Raw genomic sequence first — 14,025 nt, 5'->3', positions numbered from 1 at the left:
CTGACCGTGTTGCATCTTCCTTGCTGGCCGAGGTGGGCGCGACACTCACAGATGTCATACTTCAAGTTTGATCCTGTTCAATGAAAACATAAATACAAAAATGCTCTCTTGGGTTGCTAGGCAATAGCAGTGGGCCCCAGCTTCCTGTTACTCTATGTCGATGGGGGTACACAGTGGCAGTCTGCAGTGCTCTGTGTACTGAACGCCATTATTCAGAAGGTTATACATTTTCCAGAGATGCTATGTTCCAATGGGTTTAATCAGGAGGCAACGCCATTGAATGTCAAGGAGCAGCTGTGCTTAGAATTAATTTTTGCACATCTTAGCACTATATTGTGTATGACTGAAGAATCAGAATGAAAATGGGTCTCATCACTTTGGAAATCCTTAAGCTAGGAAATTAACTCATTGGATCATTTGGAGATTATTTGAGTAAATTGTGAAGCAAACATAAAGCTCAGTAGAGCATAATCATGGTGGATTCAAATTATGTTATGACATTGGTTTAAGTTTAAAAGGAGGCTCAAGTTTGCACTTAGCGAAAGCACCTCTAGCCTGGCCAAAAGTCTGCTGTGAGCACTGAAGAAGCATGAGCAATAGCTCAAGAAAAATAACTGTAGACATAGTCGCCATCCTGGAGACGTGGTTCCAATTGATAGAGCTCTTGCCTAGCATGCGCAAAGCCCTGCATTCATTCCCAAGCACCATACAAAACTGAGTGCAGTGGTACATTCTTATACTCCCAGCATCGGGGAGGTGGAGTCAGGAAGGACAAGAGTTCAAGGTCATCTTCAGCTATCTGGCCAACTTGGAATACATGAGATGATACCAAAACTAAGAAGTTATCCTGCATTTCAAGAGTGAGAGATTCTGTCTCAGATGCTCAGGTCCCCGCATTTCTCCAGTAAATGCATATCCATAGTCAAAAGCCTCCATGCAGTCAGTGTTTCTACAAACAAGGTAAGAGTTGTGACTCTAGCCCAACACACTAACCCTTCTACTTTTCAAAGAATGAGCAACATGAACACTCAGAACCCCTGTTCTCGGTGACTTGAAATAAAATAGCTTCTCCAAACCCTTTTATTTCCAGCTGGAATTTTGTGAGTAATTACAATTAGGCTTGAACTTGCACTACAAATATAGTGTAAGTCCTTTAATCATGTGTCTTGCTATATTATATACTGAATTCATTAGCATTGAAAAGGATGGGTTCCCAGATTAAGACATGCGGCAGTGAATAATTAGTGTATTATGACTTTTTACCTTGTTGCAGAACAGAATGTCTTTCTACATGCATTTACCTTATTGTATGTTAACTAAAGCATCATGGGATATAAACTATTTAGAGGCAAAGCATTCTCAAACTATTCTGTGATTAAGTGAACAAAGCAATTTTCAAACACCTAGCATATGTTGTTTTGGGGGGATAGTAATTGATTATGGGCAATGCTGTGGCTTACTTTGTATCCCGTAGACAAGTAACCATCTCCAGATTCTAGGTACTTCTTGTGACACAAGAAATTCTCTGTGCTATTGTCCCAATTTGAAAATGATTTTGCAGGAAAATTTCTTACCTCTTTGTTTCATTTTCTGTTGCCATGACAACTAAGAAGTAAGGGTGAAGTTTTTCAACATTTAAATTTCATATTCTCACCTCGAAATAAAGGTGGCAAATTTTCTATAAATTAGGCAAGTGGACTGTCATTAAATACAGCAGGTTCTTCTACTCAGCAATTGTAAACCCTTCCAAAGCTGCAGCCATTCACTAAACACAAGAGAAAAATAAAAAACCACTATCTCAAAAATGGTCAGAATTCTCTTCACAAATATCATTTTCCTATCAGTAAAATATTTGACCAAATATCATGTTAACAATTAGATATTCATAATCTATATGCATTTTAATTAAATGTGTTCATGGTTGACTACAAGAAATATCAAAAGTGAGCTGTCGAGATATCTCAATGGGTCAAGGTACCTGCTGCCAATCATACAACCTGATTTTGAGCCATTATCTCCTTATGGAAAGAGAAGAAAATAGATTCCTGCAAGTTGCCCTCTGGCTTCCATATGTGCAGTGCATATGTGCATATCTGTACTCCATATGTAAGGTGACACATGCATGCTCCTCAAGTAGGTCTAGATAGATAGATGATAGATAGATAAATAGATAGATAGAGAGATAGATAGATAGATAAGTAAATATGATAAAATATTGATAGGTAGATAGAGATAAGTAAATGTGATGAAATGTTAATAGATAGGTAAATAGATATATAGATGATAGATAGATATGATAAAATGTTAATAGATAGATGATAGATAAGTAAATATGATAAAATGTTGATAGGTAGTTAGATAGATCATAGATAGATAAGTAAATATGATAAAATGTTGATAGGTAGTTAGATAGATCATAGATAGATAAGTAAATATAAAATGTTAATAGGTAGATAGATGATAGATAGATAAGTAAATAAGATAAAATATTAACATATAGGTAGATATATATATATATGGATAGGTAGATGATAGGTAAATATAATAAAATGTTAATAGATAAGTAGATAGATGATAGATAAGTAAATATGATAAAATATTGATAGGTAGATAGAGATAAGTAAATGTGATGAAATGTTAATAGATAGGTAAATAGATATATAGATGATAGATAGATATGATAAAATGTTAATAGATAGATGATAGATAAGTAAATATGATAAAATGTTGATAGGTAGTTAGATAGATCATAGATAGATAAGTAAATATAAAATGTTAATAGGTAGATAGATGATAGATAGATAAGTAAATAAGATAAAATATTAACATATAGGTAGATATATATATATGGATAGATAGATGATAGGTAAATATAATAAAATGTTAATAGATAAGTAGATAGATGATAGATAGATAAGTAAATATGATAAAATGTTAATACTTGCACGGTAGAAGTCATTTTTGGTCAGGGCTATTTGTCTGGCTTGCTTTTTATGATTTTTTTGGGTACCACAGACAAAGCCTTTTATTCATGCATGTGTAGATGGGGTCGTCTGGCTCTTCTCAAAGGGAAAGTAAACAAGTGCATGCGGTGTTCTTGGTAGATGTTCACAGAATGAGGAAGTGAACAATCAGTTCCCAGCTTGTCAGCAGGTTCTGATTTCACAACTTTTAGGGATATGGATTTCCCTAAAAACAAGCCCTAGGAATAAGCTTTGCCAGCATTTAGGTTTGGTTTGCAGTTCTGCGGCTTTCACCATCCTACTGAGCTGCTCCTTGAGTGTGCGTCTTGTTTTTTCTAATGCACTCTTCATAATGATATTGACGACTATTATTCTATTTGTACCATTTTTTGAAAGTCCAAACACGTTTAGCTTTTCAAAGCAGCCTGAGGGAGTCTGAAAGGAGAAAATGTGGAACCAAGAAAAATTTAAACAGTGATACATTGAAACCTGACAGTATGATTACATTTGCATAATCAGATAAATTGTAACTACTGAGTCTACAATATTAAGTAATGTCCCCATGCAAAGGCACAAATGTAGAACTGTTCTATTGACAGTCTAATGGATGGCTGTAAAGGTATTAAAATAGGGAAACTAATAACGCTTTGGTGAAATCTAAATATCGCAGTACTTATATCAGTCACAGAGGTCTTAAAATGAGTTCCCATGAAATAGAATAGACATTGTGGGTGTATAAAGAGGGGGTGTGCTGGATGCAGGGAAAAGGAACAGGAATAGATCAGGTAGGGAGGTGGGCAGAGGATGGAGGGAGAGAGACTCAGAGAAACAATTGGAGGTAAAGAGGTTTGCTATAAACCTAGGACAATGGAAATCTTCAGGTATCTATGAGGATGACCCCAGCTAAGACTCCTAGTAATGAGTGATATGGAGCCTGAACCAACCATTTCCTTTAACCACACAAGGCTTCCAGCGGAGGGATTGGGACACCAACCCAGCCACAAAACCTTCTCCCTGCAAGTTATCCTGCCTACAAGATATACAGGACTAAAGATGGAAAAGAAGTTGAGGAAATGGTCAACCAATAATTGGTCCAGTTTAAGACCCATGCCATGAGAGGGAGCCCACCCCTGATACTGTCAATGATATTCTGCTTTAGTTTCAGACATGAACCTAGCATAACTGTCATTAGGAAGGCTTCACTCAGCAACTGATGGAAACAGATGTAGAGACCCACAACCAAACATTAGGCAGACCTTGGGGAATCCTGTGTAAGAAGGGAATGAAGGATTGAAGGAGCCAGAAAGGTCAAGGACACCACAAGAAAACCGGCCTGGGCCCACAGAGATTGAACTGTCCAACCAGGGAGCCTGTATTGGATGACCTAGGCCCTCTACACATATGTAATAGTTCTGTAGCTTGGTCTTCATATGGGACTCCTAACAGCAGGAGCAGGGGCTGTCTCTGATCTGATGCCTGCCTTTGGGAGCTTATTCCCCTAGTGAGCTGCCTCTTCTAGCCTCAATAGAAGAATATACACGCAGTCTTACTGTATAAGGTTGATTTATATGCATGGGAGACCTTCCCTTTTCTGAAGAGAAAGGGAGGAGGAGAGGATGGGTGTGGGGAGTTAGGGTGGAACTGTGAGGAGAGGAGGGAGGGGAAACTATGGTCAGGGTGCAAAGTAAATTAATTAGTTAATTAAAATATGATGAATACATTGTATTAGCAAATGGATTTTATAGTCTATTAAAAACAATGAGTCCCCACTGGGCTGGGGAAATGGCTTAGGGGCCAAGTGCTTACTGCACTTGCATGAGGATCAGAATTCAAATTTCCAGCACCTACATATAAAGCTGGACAGTCTGGTATATCTGTAATCTTACCACAAGGTGACAAGGACAGATGCATCCCTGGAACTTCTGGACCTCCAATCTAGAAATCAGTGAGTGTTGAGTTCAGTGTGATACTTTCTTTAAAGGGAAGACAGACAGAGATCCAGGAAGATGGGCAACATGGAATTCTGTCCTCTGCATGACTCCACACACACATTCACACCTGCACACTCATGAATACATGCACACTGGGAAATAGTGTGTTACATTCATAAGTATGGGGATATGCCCGGTTACTATTTCAGGCCAAAGTAACATGAGGGCAAAGACTATTATATGTCCATTTTATAGATTACAGGTTTGCCTAGCACCTCAGCTCACTGCTACTGTGTCACATTAAAATAGAACACATAGGAAATTACTAAATAGATTGTAAAAAGGACAGGGTCCAAATCTAACCGGTACCTTTACATCCACGCTCTGGGAACTTTAAATAAACCCAGCCAGCATCTTCAACTCCTATTTCCAATGGCTAAGCAATGTATGCTTCCCTCAACAGTAAATCCTGACTCTATACTTAATTTATACGGATAACTTGTAGTTTTGTAATTTTTACTCCGCCTTGCATGGATTAAGAGAGATTCTTTCCTATTATTGGGACTTATAGGCCTTTTTGAACTGACTCTTTTCTTTAAAGATAACCAAACATAGGAAGCAAGCACAATGCAAAACCGCACAGCATGGCTAGTTTGGCTCACAATGCAAACCTACAACCCAGCTAGCCACTGGGATTGGTCTCTTTCCACTGCACATACAAGAGATTAGCTTCCTGAGTAATGAAAGTCTAACAAAATTCCCAAAGCAGGACTCCTATTAATAATTCATCTCAAAATAAAAACATGTTAAATAAATCTCTCATAAAGCAGACAAGTCCAGATAGCAGAGTTTTTAAAATTCTCATTTGCACATTATTCAATTTGGGATATGGGAAACATTGTAACATACAGTGATGTTTCCCGGCCTCTCCTGGCACTGGTCATGTTTTCTCAGGAGTCTTTACCACTGAATAGAGAAACCATTGATGTGGCTCTCAAGGTCTTTCTTTGAGCCACTCACATTACTGTTCTGGTTTGTTTGGGGGCTATTAGCATGTGAACATGAAAAGTCAGAACTGACCTCAAGTGAATGAGTGCTATTTAGTTTTGCTTCTCCAGACAAAGATTATGTGAAATATTCATTTCATTTTTTTTTCTGGAAACCCAAAGAGAGAGCCAGAAAGTTAAAGTCAGAGAGAGGCTACCATTACCTGCTCCCTGCCCAACCCCAGTATATGCCTCTTAGGTTACTGGGAATGAATACACCTCAGAACTTTTGCTTTGGACTCTCTGTTAGGACTGAGGTTTCTAGCACTGGCTGTGCTGCCTGTGTTCTCCATAGCTTTTCAAAATTCTTGTGCAGCAGTTCCACTAAAACAAACAAACAAACAAACAAACAAACAACAAAAGACTAGAGGGCCAGAATTCCATTTTCTGAAAAGAATCTAACACACTTTTTTTAGCCATGAATAAATGAATAGTGTAAATTTTTCTTCAAAGTTGCTCTCTCTCTCTCTCTCTCTCTCTCTCTCTCTCTCATTCTCTCTCACTCTCTCTGTGTATGTGTGTCTCTCTGTCTCTCTGTCTCTCTCTCTTTCTGTGTGTGTGTGTGTGTGTGTGTGTGTGTGTGTACTTCTGTTTGTGTACACCTATACATGTGGAGGCCAGATATCAACACCCTGTGTCTTTCTCTGCTTTTCTTTGAATATATATATATATATATATATATATATATATGTATATATATATATATATATATATATAGGCAGGATCTCCTGCTCAACCTAGAGCTCACAGATCTGACTAGAAGGGCTGACCTAATCTGCTTTCTGAGTTCTAGTATTACAGGTACATGCCAAATGTTTCACATACATTTAAGTTCTCAATTTACATCTCCCCATGCCCTCAAGTTAACATGTGATCCATTGACAGGTTGCCTCAGTCTTCTCTCTTTTGATCAAAAGAAACCCAAACTCATGGCTTTGTTTTCCTCCCACAACTCATACTGATACACACATTATCAATTTTGAAGATTAATTAACATTTTTCATGAGATATCCCTCAAATGAATGAATCTTAATTAGAAAACAAGTCACTTCTCATTGCATTAATTCAAAAGTAGAAAGCGGCTACATATTCTATAACCATGAATATTTCATATATTCTCACTTCATAGTTTTACATGTATTCTGCATTGGGCTGATTCAACCCTTAAGAATGTCTGGAGGCAGAAAAGGGAATGCCATCAGGCATTAGAGGAGAACACATTTTATTCATGTGGATGTTTAGTTAAAAACCTGAATTTTATTCCTTTGCAGCTAGATCAGAGTGAAACCCAAACTATAGTATATTTTTAATTACCAATTTTTTTTACAGTTTCAATATAAAAATGCATGTGTCTAGGTGAATGGAACAGACTTAAGAGATTCATGAAACCAAACAAGTGTTTTGAAATATGCAAGCAAAGCTTTTAAAACATACATGAATAGTTATGAGTGACTGAGTGAAACTTACACTTTACCTTCAGGTTCAAACTTCCATCAGCTTCTTGAAGAGTTTTTCAAATGACCCTTTCATGGGGATCAGGTACGACCACCAGAAAACACAGATTTTTATATTATGATTCATAACAGTAGCAAAATCATATCTATGAAATAGCAAGAAAAATGATTTTACGGTTGGGGTCAACACAGCATGAGGAACTGTATTAAAAGTTTGCAGAGTTAGGAACGTTGAGAACCACTGCATCTAACCCATCACTAGCAGACAGAGTCAGAGAGAAAGATGTAACACAATCTGTGCTAACCCATATCTGCGTGACCGCTTAGTGAGGAACTCAACTTATCCCAATTTATACATTGTCAAGACCAATAATCAGGAGCTGTGGTCTTGTCCTCTTACTTAATGTATGCACCTGCCCTTGTCATTTGATATCACCTATGGCAACCAAAGATTCAAAATGAGGTTACTTCGACTTATTTACATCATGTGTGAACATTATAGTACATGATCTTAGATTTAAAATATGAATTTCAGAATACTGAAAGGAAAATTTAAAAAAAATATAATTCCTTCACCCAGAAGTGGGAACGGTTTGTATTGGCATATATTAATCGAGTTCAGCCAGTTTTAGTATAACATTTTCATGTGCATAGTAAAAGACAACTACACTGGCTTAGGCTGCTTGTGCAAATGTAAATGTAAGTATGTCTTCTGGCTATTATAATGAAAGCATAAGAGACAATAGTACAAGCATGTTTGTATCAAAACATTTACTTCTATCTGGATGTCCCTCAGAAATTATTTTAATGGGTTGTCTTATTGTTTATGTCTGGGATGGATTCAGGAATTCAAAAATAATTAACTTTTTAAAAAATAACTAGTTCATCATTAAATATGGAGTACTCATGATGGAGAATAAAACTTGGATTGATAATAGAAAAAAAATTACGTGCTAAACAACTTGGTGAGAGAAATGAGCTGAGAGCAATGTCCTGATCTGATGGGAATAAGGAGGCCCCGATTCTGGCACACAGAGATCTCAGTCAGACCAGGCCATCATTGCAACTCTTGATTGGACTGGGGCCGCATGTCTCACTGGGCTCGCCAAGTCCCTCTATGATCACAAAGATCTGTTTTTCTAAAGTCAATTGTGAAAAAAAATCATAGTGTCGTGCTGATCCTCTGCAAAGGGTTTTAGATGAAAATAGAATTTAATCAGTTATTCAATGTGCAAATGAGAAAACTTCTCTTCAAACAAAAAAGAAAGTAAACAAGGCAGAAAGTTTCTTGTGCGGTGGTAGGGGATTATTTTGATGTTTCAACTTAAAAAAAAGATAAAATTGTAAATAGAATGAATTCTAGTGAATATAGACATGGCTTACGCTAATCACATAAATGAAGAAGAGGAAAATGCATGAGAAAATAAGGAAAATTATAACATCACAGTGTGCATGTGAAATGTGCCCCTCAAACCATTAGCTCGTGTATTTGAACATTTGTTTCCAGCTGGCTGTGCTGTTGTGGAATGTCCTAGAAACTAGAATGTGTGGAGCATCCCTGTAGAAAGAGGGTCACTCATGGGGGGGCCTTGAGGTGTTATACTATTGCCTCACTTCCTGTCTGTTGTCTGCCTCAGGACTGAGACTATGATATAACCAACCACTTCATACATCTGCCACCATGCCTTCTTCATGGACAAATTGTTGCCCCTTTAAAGTACAAGCCAAACAAACTCTTCCTCCCACAGGCTTTTTCTGTCAGGTATTTAGTCACAAAACAAGTAACATAATTAACATAGTAGCCAACTCGCATCCGTTTCTGGAATGTGCTATGCAAAAATGGGTTTACAAGTTTTTAGTTAATGAGTAAATAAGACAGAAGGGACTGGGGACTAGAGATGGATCAGCAGTTAGGAGTGATTCCAGACCTGCAGCTCAGCTGCTTGCACCCATGTGGGTGGCTCACAACCACATATAACTCCAACTCCAGGAATCTGATGCCTTCCTGTGTCCTCCATAATGTGTGCACAGACGTAGCACGTGCACACGCACGCAAAATTAATAAAATCCACCATTCATTGTTTTGTGTGCGGAAGAGAAGAAGTTGAAACAGTGGTTCTGCACATACAGACACAAAGCCCGGGCCAGGGTAGGGAGAGTGGGGAAGACTACGTACCCACCGTCACTCACTTACAGATGGAAATCCCGGGTTAGGCGGGAGACTGCAGACCGACCTTCACATAGGCATCCTGCTCTTGCCCATCACACCCACCGGATACAATGTCTATTTCACTTTCTCCTAAATTATTTTCCTGGGAGTTGACTTTACAGTGCTGTAAATGGTCAGATTGTGCAAGGCTTTTTCGCTCTGTGTCTCTATGAGCACCGATCATTCTGCGGGCCTACTCTCTGTGCCTCTATGAGCACCGATCATCCTACTGACTGTTTCTCTGTTTAAAATCTCTGCCAGCCAAGCTCCTTAGAATTGTTCAATTATCCCAGTGTGATTCACCAAGGCTGAGCATTCTCCTCTCCGTAATGACATCCTTCTCAGTCTGTTTTATGTTGATTGTAGCACAGGAAAAACATTGTTTTAAATTCTAGAATGCAAGTAGACAACCCCATGTTCACATTCCATTTTAATTTCCCCAAACTAATTTAAATGACAACAGGTAAGGATTTTTTTTTCCTTAAAATTAAATCTCAAGTCCCATCAGCTCCACTGTGCTTTTTGGCTTCCTATCTTTTCAGCTTAGAGCAACAAATTTCTTCTTTTCCACTTGAGATGAGAAATATATTTTCTTATCAATTAACCACCCTTATGACAAATTGTATGCATGTCTAAGTTCATGTAAATGAATATGCCCAATTGTGTTCATGTATGTATAAATGTGTGTGGCTGAGTACATGTATGCCTGTGTAAATGTGTGTGTGTGTGTGTGTGTGAGCCAATGTCTATCTGAGTGTGTCTGTGTATGTGTAAATGTGTCAAGCAAATGCATGCATAGCTTATTTTTAAGTTGCAAATGGTAGTAAGAGTCCATCAGAAGCTAGCACGTAAGGAGAAACTTCAGAGCAACACAAGGTTGAGTTGTTTAATATGATTCAGTTTGCACAGTTGGCATGCATACATTCAGAGAAGTCCAGAGAGTTAGGAAAATGAATAGAAATATGTAGCAGTGAGGGTTGGGGAATAGGGTAACCATTAGAAAGTCCCAGATGCCAGGGAAGCAAGAGGTTTCCAGGACCCAATGTGAATCCAACAGAGCGAAGGTAGAATCTGTAAAGGCCTCTAGTAGATAGGCATGGCCCTCAGTTGAGGGTTAGGGAAGGGGCTTACCCACCCATCTCAAAAATTTTAATTCAGAATTGTTCATGTTCAAAGGAAACACAGAGACAAAAAATGGATCAGACATTGAAGGAAAGGCCATCCAGAGACTTCCCCAACTTGGGATCCGTCCCATCTGCAGACACCAAACCCTGACGCTATTGCTGATTCCAAGAAGTGCTTGCTGACAGGAACCCAGTATAGCTGTCCTCTGACAGGCTTTGCAGGCACCTAATACAGATGAAGACGCTCACAGCCAACTATCAGACTGAGCCGGGGACCCCAATTGAAGAATTTGGGGAAGGACTAAAAGAACTGAAGGAGATTGCAACCCCATAGGAAGAAAAACAATAGCAACTATCTGGACCCCCCCAGAGCTTCCAGGGACTAAACCACTGGCCAAAGAGCATATACATGGATGCTTCCATGGCTTCAGCTATATAGACAGCAGAGGATGGCCTTATCTGGCATTAATGGGAGGGAAGGCCCTTAGTCCTGTGGAGGCCTGATGCCCCAGCAGACGGGGATGCTAAAGCAGTAAGGCAAGAGTGGCTGGGTAGATGTGTGGGGAGCACCCTGTCAGGGCAAAGGGGAGGGGGGATGAAATGGGAGGTTTTCAGAGAGGAGGCCAGAGACTTGGAAGGGGGACAACACTTGAAATGCAAATAAATAAAATAACCAATATAGAAAAAATTAAAAATCAGATAAAGAGTAACAAGCAAAAACAAACAAACAAACAAAAAACAACAAAAACCCAAAACAACAACAAAACCAGAATAACTGACACTCATATCAACTATGTAGGCCTATAAATTATGTGCAATATAATTTATATGTAGCCAAAGAGGTAGTCAAAAATAGTTTTAATAAGATAAAAAGATGCATTAACCTCGAGATTAGCCCGGAGAGCTAACTCAGAATGCTTTAGATCACAGTATCTGAAGCATCTATGCCTTGGTACCCCTTTTTGTGGCTAGTCACTGTGCTGACCACTGAATAAAGAAAGATACTTTCATATCATTTTAGTATAATTTGCCACAGGCAAGAAAGTTACAGAGATGATAAAAAGCTGTAAGTTTCCTCTCTCTCTTTTGGCTACACCTTCTGGGAGGGTAGCCAGCAAACGTCCTATGGGTGGTGGTGTGGTGTCTGGTGTGGCTGGTAAGCAACAAAAAACACTCACCCAACCATCGGGATAAGCAAAACTTGCATTGTGTTTTTCAATGGCCCCTCAGAAATGAAGGAAAATAGAAATTGATGTCTAATGGGTAGAAAAAGAGAAGAGAAAGATAAAAAATGTATTTTTCCAAAAACATAGTTTATACATTCTTGTGTCTCATTGTGTCTCTCCCTGTATTTCTGTGTGTGTGTGTGTGTGTGTGTGTGTGTGTGTGTGTGGTCAGCTTATTACTTTAAAGTGAGATAATCCTATAAAAATTGTACATGACAAGCATTTACCCAGTAGCAATTAAAGCTCAAGTGACTTCAGTGGGACACATCTCTAGGTGGTTGCTTGCTTGCTTATTTGAGATTATCCACCTGGAGACTACCACTGCAGAGGAGCAGATGCCCTGTGCACAGCCCAGCATCTGTGAGCTACCAACAGGGCCACCTTCCCCACCCGTGGCTCAGAGACCACACCCATTACCTCCAAGGAAGTTAAGAAGAGTGTGGTGTGACCAGTCATGGCTTGAAGGACTTCAGAAATATTGTGATCATCTATCTGAGTTGTGTGTTACCACTCTCAAAGTGTTCAGGTTATAAACTGGCTTCTCCCATTTAAATGGTGTACTGGCTGGTTTTTGTTTGTCAACTTGACACAAGCTGGAGTTATCACAGAGGAAGGAGCCTCCCTTGAGGAAATGTCTCCCTGAGATCCAGCTGTAATAATTGCTAAGCTAAACACAAGGATAATCCTCATAAAATGATATGCAAAATGGGTGCAACAATATGTATATGTGTGCATGTCATCAACATGTTCATGTATGATACATGCTAATACATAATTAATATATTAGCAATATATTATTATATTTATATATTAATAACATATAATTTTAATATAAAATATTACATGTTTAGTATAACATATTACATATTTAACATAATATATAATATGCTTAAATTAATATAATAAAATAATACAATTAATAATATATTAATTATAAGTGATAATACATTACTAGTGTGTCAGTGTACATATGCTTATGTACATTACACATTAGTAATATATTAATTATATTTATATAATTGTAACATATAATTTTAATATAAAACATATATACATATTTAATACAATATTTTAAATTAATATAATAAAATAATATAATTAGTAATATATTAATTATAAGTAATAATATATGCAATGTATTAGTATATATTATGTATATGCTTATGTACATTACACATATATTGGCCTTATGTATATGGATGGATAGATAGATAAATAGGTAGGTAGGTAGGCAGATAGATGATAGATAGATAGATAGATAGATAGATAGATAGATAGATAGATAGATAGATTTGTACAACACATAAATGGCTATGCACACTTGTATAATTTTAGGTACAAATGATACACAGCATTTTGAGGCTTCGTAAATCTTTATCTTCTAACAATAGAACATTCTTGCTCTCTTCCTGGAAGACACTAAAGTTAGTACTTTAGAGAAAAGTAGGAGTCTGTTAGACAATACCTTAATCCCAAACTTTTGGTCTCCAGAACTTAAGAATATACATTCCTGTTGTTTTGAGCAGCCATAGAATGTGTGGCAGTTAGTTAAAGCTACAAACTTAGCCAAGCCGGGCCTCCTTTAATCTGGCTTCAGGACTATGAAGAAGCACAAAAGGAGCTAAGACACTTAATCTGTTTATAGATGTGGGGATATAGATAATACTCTGCAAAAGAACAACTGTATGATGTGTGTGTGTGCCCAAGATATCAGAGCACACCTGAAAATCCCAGCACTCAAGAAGATGAGGAAGCCAGATTGCTATGAGGGAGTCTGAGGTTAGCTGAGGCTGTAAACACAGCTTAAGAAGCAGGGAGGAACATTCTCAGCCTCTCTTCTTTATTTACGAACTCACAGTTAAGCTATCCTAACCCAATACACAAACTAAACAAAACAATAAAGCTATTTCTCACAGAGGGTAGACTCCCAAGGGACTCTAGGAAACTTTGGAGAGTGTTAAAATTATTACACACTCACATGGCAACTGTGGGTAGGAAGAGAGATAGGAATGGAAGAATACACAGGAACGATACTGAATCTCCCATTTAAAGGGCTACTTCCTTGCTTATAA

Source organism: Rattus norvegicus, chromosome 17 (genome assembly GCF_036323735.1).
Source record: "Rattus norvegicus strain BN/NHsdMcwi chromosome 17, GRCr8, whole genome shotgun sequence".
In the NCBI taxonomy this organism is placed as follows: Eukaryota; Metazoa; Chordata; class Mammalia; order Rodentia; family Muridae; genus Rattus; species Rattus norvegicus.
Note: the sequence above shows the minus strand (reverse complement) of the source record.